This window comes from Sinocyclocheilus anshuiensis, unplaced genomic scaffold, assembly GCF_001515605.1.
Source record: "Sinocyclocheilus anshuiensis isolate Anshui unplaced genomic scaffold, SAMN03320099.WGS_v1.1 scaffold25, whole genome shotgun sequence".
NCBI lineage: Eukaryota > Metazoa > Chordata > Actinopteri > Cypriniformes > Cyprinidae > Sinocyclocheilus > Sinocyclocheilus anshuiensis.
Window position 1 is genome coordinate 349,352 of NW_015536477.1, and position 9,246 is coordinate 358,597.

The following is a 9,246-nucleotide window of genomic DNA, read 5'->3' on the forward strand; positions in this document are numbered from 1 at the left end:
TATATATATATATGCAATCTGGATGAGTCAGTGCTATTTTCCAAAAGTCTTCAGACTATGAATCCATCCAGTTGGAGGAAATCAAACATGTTTGATATTTTGAGACAATTTTAGAACATATTGTTTTCATTTGTCACACATCTCCTAGCAGCAATGTGCATGTTTCTGTGTGAGTTTGTTGTGATCAGAACGACTTGAAAGTCTGGTAGTGTGTGATCCTAGGTCATTTAGTACATGATACCCAGTTTTTCTCTGTAACTATGTCAAAGTCTGCAAGTGTATGATGCCTAGTGTTTAAAAAAATCTGGATCTGAACATCACTATTCTCATAAATTTTGAATGAGTATTAAAATTTTGTAGTTATAGTTATCATCCTTGGAGTGAACAGGCCTTTAGGAAAGAAAAATCACAAATGAGGTTTATTTAAAATATCAGTTCTTTCATAGAAAAGCAGTGTGATTAAAAGCATCTCAGCTAAGATTTTCTCCTGTGAAAAAATTAATTTTTGTCCAATTAATGCAGTCACAAATGAGCTGTGATGATTCATTAAAACTCTGCACACTTACACAAATTGTCTAATTTGTGTGTAATTGTACTGCTCCTAAAAAACATTTACTTAAATGAAACAACAACAACAAAAAATCCCTTTGATAATTCCTATTCAGTCTGAACTGCATTTATGATTTAGCCGGATGGCTGCTGTAAGAGCCTGAGGTTTCGGTTAGATCAGCACACTAATGGGTTCATCTGGTTTAACAGTGCACCCCTAATAGTGAGACTTGCATAATGAACATTTCCGAATGAATTTCGTTCCTTTTATTGATAGAGTGTAATTATGTAATGCTTCCAGTCCAGTTGTCTTATCAAACTTTTATTCAAGAAATCAGCAGCGGTGATCTCTTCACAGTTGCTATAATAACCTCAGTGTTGTAATCCCTGGTGGGTTATTCATCATGTCTGCTGTGGGTTATGGCATGTATAATGTATTTCGACAGCAGTAACCAGTCCTTCACACACAACAGTGTTTACAAGATGATCTTAAATATTTGTTATGTTTTTGACAATCCATATGCTCAACAAGGATGCATTTGATTAAAAATACAGTAAAAACAAATATAATTGCACTTTAAAGTAGCAGTTTTCTATTTGAAGATATTTTAAACTGTATTTTATTCCTGTGTTTTTTTTTCAGCATCACTACTCCAGTCTTCAGTGTCGCGTGATCCTTCAGAAATCATTCTAATATGCTGATTATTATTATCAATGTTGAAAACAGTTGTGCTGCCTATTTCTGTAGAAACTGTGATACATTTTTTTGCCACTTCTGTTCAATTTAATGCATCCTTGCTGAATAAAAGTAAACAAAAAAAACCATCTTACTAACCCCAAGCGTTTAAATAGTAGTAGTGTATCGCAGTCTAATTAACCAGCAGTCATAAGTGAACATTGCACTTTACTCACTTTAGATTTCAGTTTAATTTTGCATTAGCATGCTGCTAAAAAACACCATTTCAATTGTATTTAATTATTGTGTTGATTTTAAGCTTTGAAAGTATAAATCAGACTTTGTCCTCCATTTTGGGTGGACTTTTTTTTACATTATGCTGCATAATAGGATTTTCCTCTCCATGGAAAATACATGCTACGCTGTCTGAATTTGTTATCTCAGAAGGCAGTATAATTATACCTTCATGTGCTTTAAGCTACATGTACGCCGCTCACTAGATTTTGGAACTGAGCCACATATGTTGATTCATATAATTAACGGCTGAAAACAAGACATGATGTGCCATGGGGTCATTAAACTGATTTCAAATGTATCTGTTTAGTACTTTACACAATACAAATCTTGCTAAAGCAGCTTTACAGAAAATAGAATAAAGCCTAACAAACCCTCAGTGAAGAATCCAAAGCCGACTGTGGCAGGAAAAAAATCTGCCTACAGCATAAGCTTACCTAAAACTTTACCACTATACTCTCTCGCTGCCAGGCATATAACGATGGAGCAAAACAGTGAATTGAATACCATTTTCCAACTCCCCTAGAGTTAAACAGTTGAGTTTAACCGTTTTCGAATCCATTCAGCCGATCTCCGGGTCTGGCGGTAGCACTTTTAGCTTAGCTTAGCATAGATCATTGAATCTGATTAGACCGTTAGCATCTCGCTCATAAATGACCAAAGAGTTTCTATATTTTTCCTATTTAATGATGATGATCAATGATCCGTAATGATATTACGCAGCGCCTGAAAATAGGCTTATTGGAAGTTACCTAGCTGGGACTATTTTCAGGTGCTGCGTAATGTCATTGAGCCTGCTGCACCCATGGTACGGCAGTAAAGCTCCTTGATTATTACGCCGGAATGAGAGTATAGTTCCTAGCCATATCGGCCTAGAAAATCGCAGCTTTTCCTTTTCCATCGGTCTTAGTACACGATGTAACTACCGAAGAGTCAAGTTTTAAATAGGAAAAATATAGAAACTCTTTGGTCATTTTTGAGCGAGATGCTAACGGTCTAATCAGATTCAATGATCTATGCTAAGCTAAGCTAAAAGTGCTACCGCCAGACCCGGAGATCGACTGAATGGATTCAAAAACGGTAAAACTCAACTGTTTAACTCTAGGGGAGTTGGAAAATGAGCCTATTTTCAAAAATAGCGGAGTGTTCCTTTAAATAGCGAGAGATTACCTGTGAGAGGAAGAAGTAAAGATGCTATAGGCCACGTCCAGCTGCGACAGAGCTAGAATTCTGACACAGGCCACACATTGAAACAATCGGCTTAGTCTGTCACAGACATTTGGGAAATCTTTTGTTTTTGCAGCTGAGGACTTGTCGGATTGTGGAGAATGCCACTGCTGGCACAAAAATCTCAGCGCGTAGGAAAGACCATCAGAAGAAAAGGGACAGACAGAGAAAATGTGACAGTATGCTGGAATGCTTGACTATGGGAGCACAGTTTGTCTGCCAGAACGGTTTGTAAAAAAAATAATAATAATAAAATAAAAGTGGTCAAACTTAAGATCTTCAAAACAGTAGTAAGTTTTGGTTTTAAAGGAACAGTTCAATTAAACATCAAAAATCTGTAATTTACTCACACCTCATTTTGTTCCAGATTTTTTTCTATGTAAAACAAAAGATATTTTGAAAAATAAAACGTCTTGGTTGTTTATAGACTCTGATGACTTTCACTGCCATAACCTTTTATGCTATTTTCAGGAGAAAAAAAAATACATTTTTGACTGTAAATGTGTCATGTGGAGTAACCATCAAGTAGAAAGTATCTTTTGTATCAGATTATTTAAAAAAAAAAAAGTTTTTTTTTTTTTTTCATTATCATGAATTAAAGGGGTCATATGATGCGATTTAAATTTTTCCTTTCTCTTTGGAGTGTTACAAGCTCTTGGTGCATAAAGAAGATCATAATGTTCTTTTTAGCAGCATCATATGACCCCTTTAATAAATATCATTTTTGGGGAAGTTGCACCACGTGACATTTCAAGAGACTTACTGACCTCAATACACAGTTATGAGTCTTATATGATAGCATTTGGTAGTGCCATTAATTTGAGTTTGTGTAATAAAAACAACGTAAAATGTAAAGCAGTTTTGTTAAAATATTATATTTCTTTTCCATTAAATATTAAGGTAAGATTATGCCAAACTATGTAATACATTTTGTTTGTTTTTTACCCATACAATGGAGTTGTTCTGGAGCCCATTTATTTTCACTATATGGACAAAAACATTCTTCAAAATGTTTATGTTGCACTGAAGAAAGAATGGATTAGAATGACGAGTGTACGGTGGCCGAGTAGTGCAAAACAAATCACAATTCTGAAAACAAAATAACAAATTACAAACGCAAATGCAAGTTTAAAAAACTAAATAACAATTCAGAAAACAAAACAACAATTCAGAAAACATTATAACAAGTCAGAAAACACAATGACAAATTCGAAAACAAAATAACAAGTCAGAAAACACAACGACAAATCAGACAAACCGGAAGAGGTAGGTATAGTTTGAGACAGCGCCATTGGTTTGGGATTACTCACCGCTGACTGGACGAGACATCTGTCAATCAACGTATACAGGGAAGAACCGGCCGAAGAACAGCAGAGTCCTGGTAGAAAGTTCGGAGATGGTATTAAAGTAGCTCAGTTTAAATGTATTGTATGAATTGCCCTTACTATGGAATAAAAAATACGGGGTGTCTATTTACATTTAGTTAAAAGTAGCTGTAAAATAACAGCTCCAGTGGTGCAGATGGATAAGCGCTAGTTGTTGGCTTTTTGACGCGATCGACCCGGGTTCGATCCCGTCTTTTGCCGAACTTTTTTTTCCTCCCTTTTCAAATCTCGTATTAGCAATGGATTCTATTTAAAATAGCAGTATTTTTAGCAATATGCTATTTACACTAAGTGCAAATACCTATTTACACTATGTTAAAATAGCAGGATTTCTACTATCAAGTATACTACTTGTTGCAAATAGTGGCAATTATCTGCACTTCAGTATTGTAGTACATTATAAAACAGTATCCAATAATAACGTATTGAGTGTAAATTATAATTTTAATTATTAAATGGATGCCACCTTATTGGTACAATAAAGCCCTCCCTACACCTACCCTAACCCTACCCGATACTTTATTTTCAACTTTTTGATTATTTCCTTAATTTTTATTGAAAATAAATGCCTTTACGATGTGATACAAGATTTGAAAGGGGAGGGGAAAAAAGTTCGGCAAAAGACGGGATCGAACCCGGGTCGATCGCGTCAAAAAGCTAACGACATGCGCTTAACCATCTGCACCACTGGAGCTGTTATTTTACAGCCACTTTTAACTAAATGTAAATAGACACCCCGTATTTTTTATTCCATAGTAAGGGCAATTCATACAATAAACATTTAAACTGAGCTACTTTAATACCATCTCCGAACTTTCTACCACGACTCTGCTGTTCTTCGGCTGGTTCTTTCCTGTATACATTGATTGACAGATGTCTCGTCCAGTCAGCGGTGAGTAATCCCAAACCAATGGCGCTGTCTCAAACTATACCTACCTCTTCCGGTTTGTCTGATTTGTCGTTGTGTTTTCTGACTTGTTATTTTGTTTTCGAATTTGTCATTGTGTTTTCTGACTTGTTATAGTGTTTTCTGAATTGTTGTTGTGCTTTCTGAATTGTTATTTAGTTTTTTAGACTTGCATTTGCGTTTGTAATTTGTTATTTTGTTTTCAAAATTGTGATTTGTTTAGCACTTCTCGGCCACCGTACGAGTGTGAGAAAACTATTCAAAGATTTTCATCTTTAGATGAACTCAACCTTTATAGATGGCTGCGATGTATGTACATTCCAAAACAGTGATTTTACCATGCTTGTACCACACTCAGCCAGCTGCCATTAAGGCACCAGTTTGACATGTAACTGACGTACATACTGGCTCTCTCAGGTGGAACTGCTCCCCTTTACCTTACAGACAGCTATAAGAACAGAAATGAGATATATCGAGACAAAAATATCCTGTTTTGGAAATCTGAATGACAGGTGCATCTGTCACAGAAACTGCAGTTTTGACAGGAGGAAAAAATAATGCCGGCATTTAACAAACCACCTGCTGGAATGGGCAACAGGAGCCTGTGGGGGTCATTAGAGTTGCGTTACGATTCACAGGTTCCTACACACTCACTCTCCTCAGGGGACGTCTGTAGAAGTTCACTCCACTTGACAAAATTCATTCATTTGAAATGCCCTGCAACCAAATCATACAACTATTGAGCCATGGGATTTCAAGTGTGCTGACATAATATATTTGTGTAAATATATGCATATTTTTCAAATAAATGTTGTTCTTTTGAACTTTCTATTCATTAAAAACACATGGTTTAAAAATATTAAACAGTTCAACTGTTGTCAACATTGATACAAATAAGAAATGTTTTTTGAGCAGCAAATCAGCATATTAGAATGATTTCTGAAGGATCATGTGACACTGAAGACTGGAGTAATGATGCTGAAAATTCAGCTTTGACATTTTTAAATATTTGACATTTTAAAATATGTGACCCTGGACCACAAAAGCAGTCTTAAGTCGCTGGGGTATATTTGTAGCAATAGCCAAAAATACATTGTATGGGTCAAAATTATAGATTTTTCTTTTATGCCAAAAATCATTAGGATATTAAGTAAAGATCATATTCCATGAAGATATTTTGTAAATTTCCTACTGTAAATATATCAAAACTTAATTTCTGATTAGTAATATGCATTGCTAAGAACTTCATTTGGACAACTTTAAAGATGATTTTCTCAGTATTTAGATTTTTTTGCACCCTCAGATTCCAGATTTTCAAATAGTTGTATCTCGGCCAAATATTGTCCTATCCTAACAAACCATACATCAATGGAAAGCTTATTTATTCAGCTTTCAGATGATGCATAAATCTCAATTTCGAAAAATTGACCCTTATGACTGGTTTTGTGGTCCAGGGTCACATACTGTATATTCAAATAGACAACAGTTTTTTTTTTATTGTAATATTTCACAATATTATTGGCTTGGTGAGCATAAGAGACTTTACTGACCCTCAATTCTTTTTTCAACTTTTGAATGGTATACAGTGTTTATAAACACAGATAGATAAATAGTAACTCTTATGTTCTCACTGACAATGGTAGAGAGAAAAGATGAAGCAGGAAAATATCGATGTCTGCTGTAAAGGTCACACATGTATTACATGGGTTCAAGGGGGAAGCAAATGCTCTTTTACAGATTCTCTGGCAACAGAAGGAGAAAGAGTCTTGAGGAGAAATCAATATGAATGGATGTCCATGCAACTCACAGTTTTTTCACATTCGCTTTAAGCTAGGTTCTTGGCCTGTTAGTTGTAGGTCCTTGTTATTTTTGAAGTCATTTGCCAGTTAATGATCTCATGTCTAGATATCCGTGAGTCATTTCTCCCACTAGATAGCATTCAGTCTTAATTACCCTTTAAATGCCTGAAACGACTGCATACTGATAGTCATGAGAGGGATTACAACATTAATTTAACATTTTATTTGAAAATTAAAAATATTATATATATATATATATATATATATATATATAGGCTAAAAACATTTTATTAATTTATAAATATAATTTATTATATTTATTGAAATTAAATCAATCATTATTATAATTAATTATTATAAATTAATAAATATATGAATAATTTCTTCGAATATTTTTTTGGTTCTAAGAAACAATGTTAAAATATTCTGCTGTTTTTCTCAATAATTTCATTATTCTTATTTTATTATGAGTTTTTGTTTTTCATTATATCAAGACAGTTATATCACCCTGACTTTATGCCACCAAAAAATATCCAAATTAATTCTTATACACAAATTAAAAACACGTTTCAAAAAGTCCACATTTCCAAAAATATTTTGAAATGACATTAGTTTGTTTCCACCATGGCATAAAAAAAAATTCAAAAGCAATTGTGAAATCTCCCAATTCGTACTTTCTAAGAAAAGTCACAATTACATTTTTATTTGTGTATTCCGCTGCGAAAATGGGCTTCCATAATAAAATGACTAGATAAGATGGAGAAAAAAAAAGAGCATCACGTGCAAATGAGAGCGTTGTTAGAACTAAAAGAAAAGGCGAGCTGTTTTATTTTTCCGTTTGGGGCGGGTGCAGGAACGCATCACCTCATTAACTTCAATTGATCTCCATATACGCTGACAGAGCATCATTAATCCACACCACAGGCAACACAATGCCAGTGCATATCATACGATGATCAGATCACAGTAGGATGTATCAATGGATGAATTTCCTTCAGTGTGTCTGTACATTATTTCTCAGCATCAGGCCTGCATATTTGATCAAAGAAGAGATCCTGCAAGTTTGTGATTGCACCCTGCTGATTCATTCTGTATATTTGCAGGGAGCTGGTGGGTGCAAAGCCTTTTGGGAATGAGTGGATGAGTCCAGAGGCAATCAGATGAGGTGATGACAGGGGCACGGCTGCACACCGGCTCCTCCGGTCGATAAAGCCATTACACACCCAGTCAGGATCTGCCTTACAGAACGCACATCTCCACTGCACAACAGCTGTAGTGCGGGTTATGCGTTATATCTCAGATTTTATAACAGGTCGCATCAATTATTTCTCTTCAAATCTGTCTATGACCTACAAAATGCAGCCTGGAGTGACATGCGCTCTTAACAATAAGCTCTTCTGAGCAGGCTAGTTACTTTTAAGTGAAGGATTTAACAACGTATCTGTCAGGGCATTAAATCTAATCCAGATATGAATCTGCCAGACAATAATGAAGTGAAAATGAGCCTTAGACAAATAATTGGTCATGTGCTAGCATACTTTATGCTCTCGTCAATCTATTATAATGCAGCCTTGATTAACTGAATGAGGCTAATGTGCTGTTAGCATAAATCAGTGGAAGACAGGAGGGCTGGTGGACATGCTGGAGGGTGATGTATGAGATTTGGGTAATCCAAAATCTACGACAACAACATGCAAACTCGTTCTGTGTAGAATATGACAATACATCTTTCAGTGTATTGTTAACGTTAGCATCTAGTAGCTTTTGTTTTAGTTGCATTTCTGATGAATGTCGGGAATAATACGTTCTTAAAAAAAAAAAAAAAAAAGATTTCAATATAAAATGCCTTTTGAAGACCATTTTACTTGCATAATCTTATATTACAGAGTGAAACGTGATATTTGATGAGGAGACAACATGCAGGATGAGACAGATTTGGGAAAAGTGGAGCAGGTGGTTGGACAGAAGAGATTTGAGACATCATCTGAAAAGCCAAGATGTCTACAGTTTAACCCTTTCACATTAGTTTAATATTTCTTGATGTTTCTGTATTTGCTTAAAAAAAAAAAAAAAGTTCACCCACAAAAATGAAAAGTTGCTGAAAATGTACTCCCACTAAGGCCATCCAAGATTGTAGTTTGTTTCTTCAAGTGAACAGATTTGGAAAATGTAGCATTGCATCACGTGCTCACCAATGTATCCTCTGCAGTGAATTGGTGCCGTCAGAATGAGGGTCCAAACAGCTGATAAAAACATCACAATAATCCACAAGTAGGCTAATCCACACCACTCCAGTCCATCTATTAACGTCTTGTGAAAAGCATGCATGCTTGTAAGAAATAAGTACATCATTTTAACTTTAATTCTGGCCAAAATACAAGTCTTTAATCTATAATAACACTTCCTCCA

The 9,246-nt window shown here is 35.1% G+C and overlaps 1 protein-coding gene across 1 annotated transcript in view; it reads right to left on the minus strand.

Moving 5' to 3' along the window:
- The window catches only part of LOC107663369 (short transient receptor potential channel 5-like), a 47,644-nt gene extending 41,917 nt beyond the window's left edge, over nucleotides 1-5,727 (minus strand). The window contains exon 1 of the mRNA XM_016453615.1: nucleotides 5,618-5,727. The gene's annotated coding sequence lies outside the window, so the exon portion shown is untranslated. The remainder of the gene's footprint in view (nucleotides 1-5,617) is intronic.
- Between the last annotated feature and the right edge of the window lie 3,519 nt (nucleotides 5,728-9,246).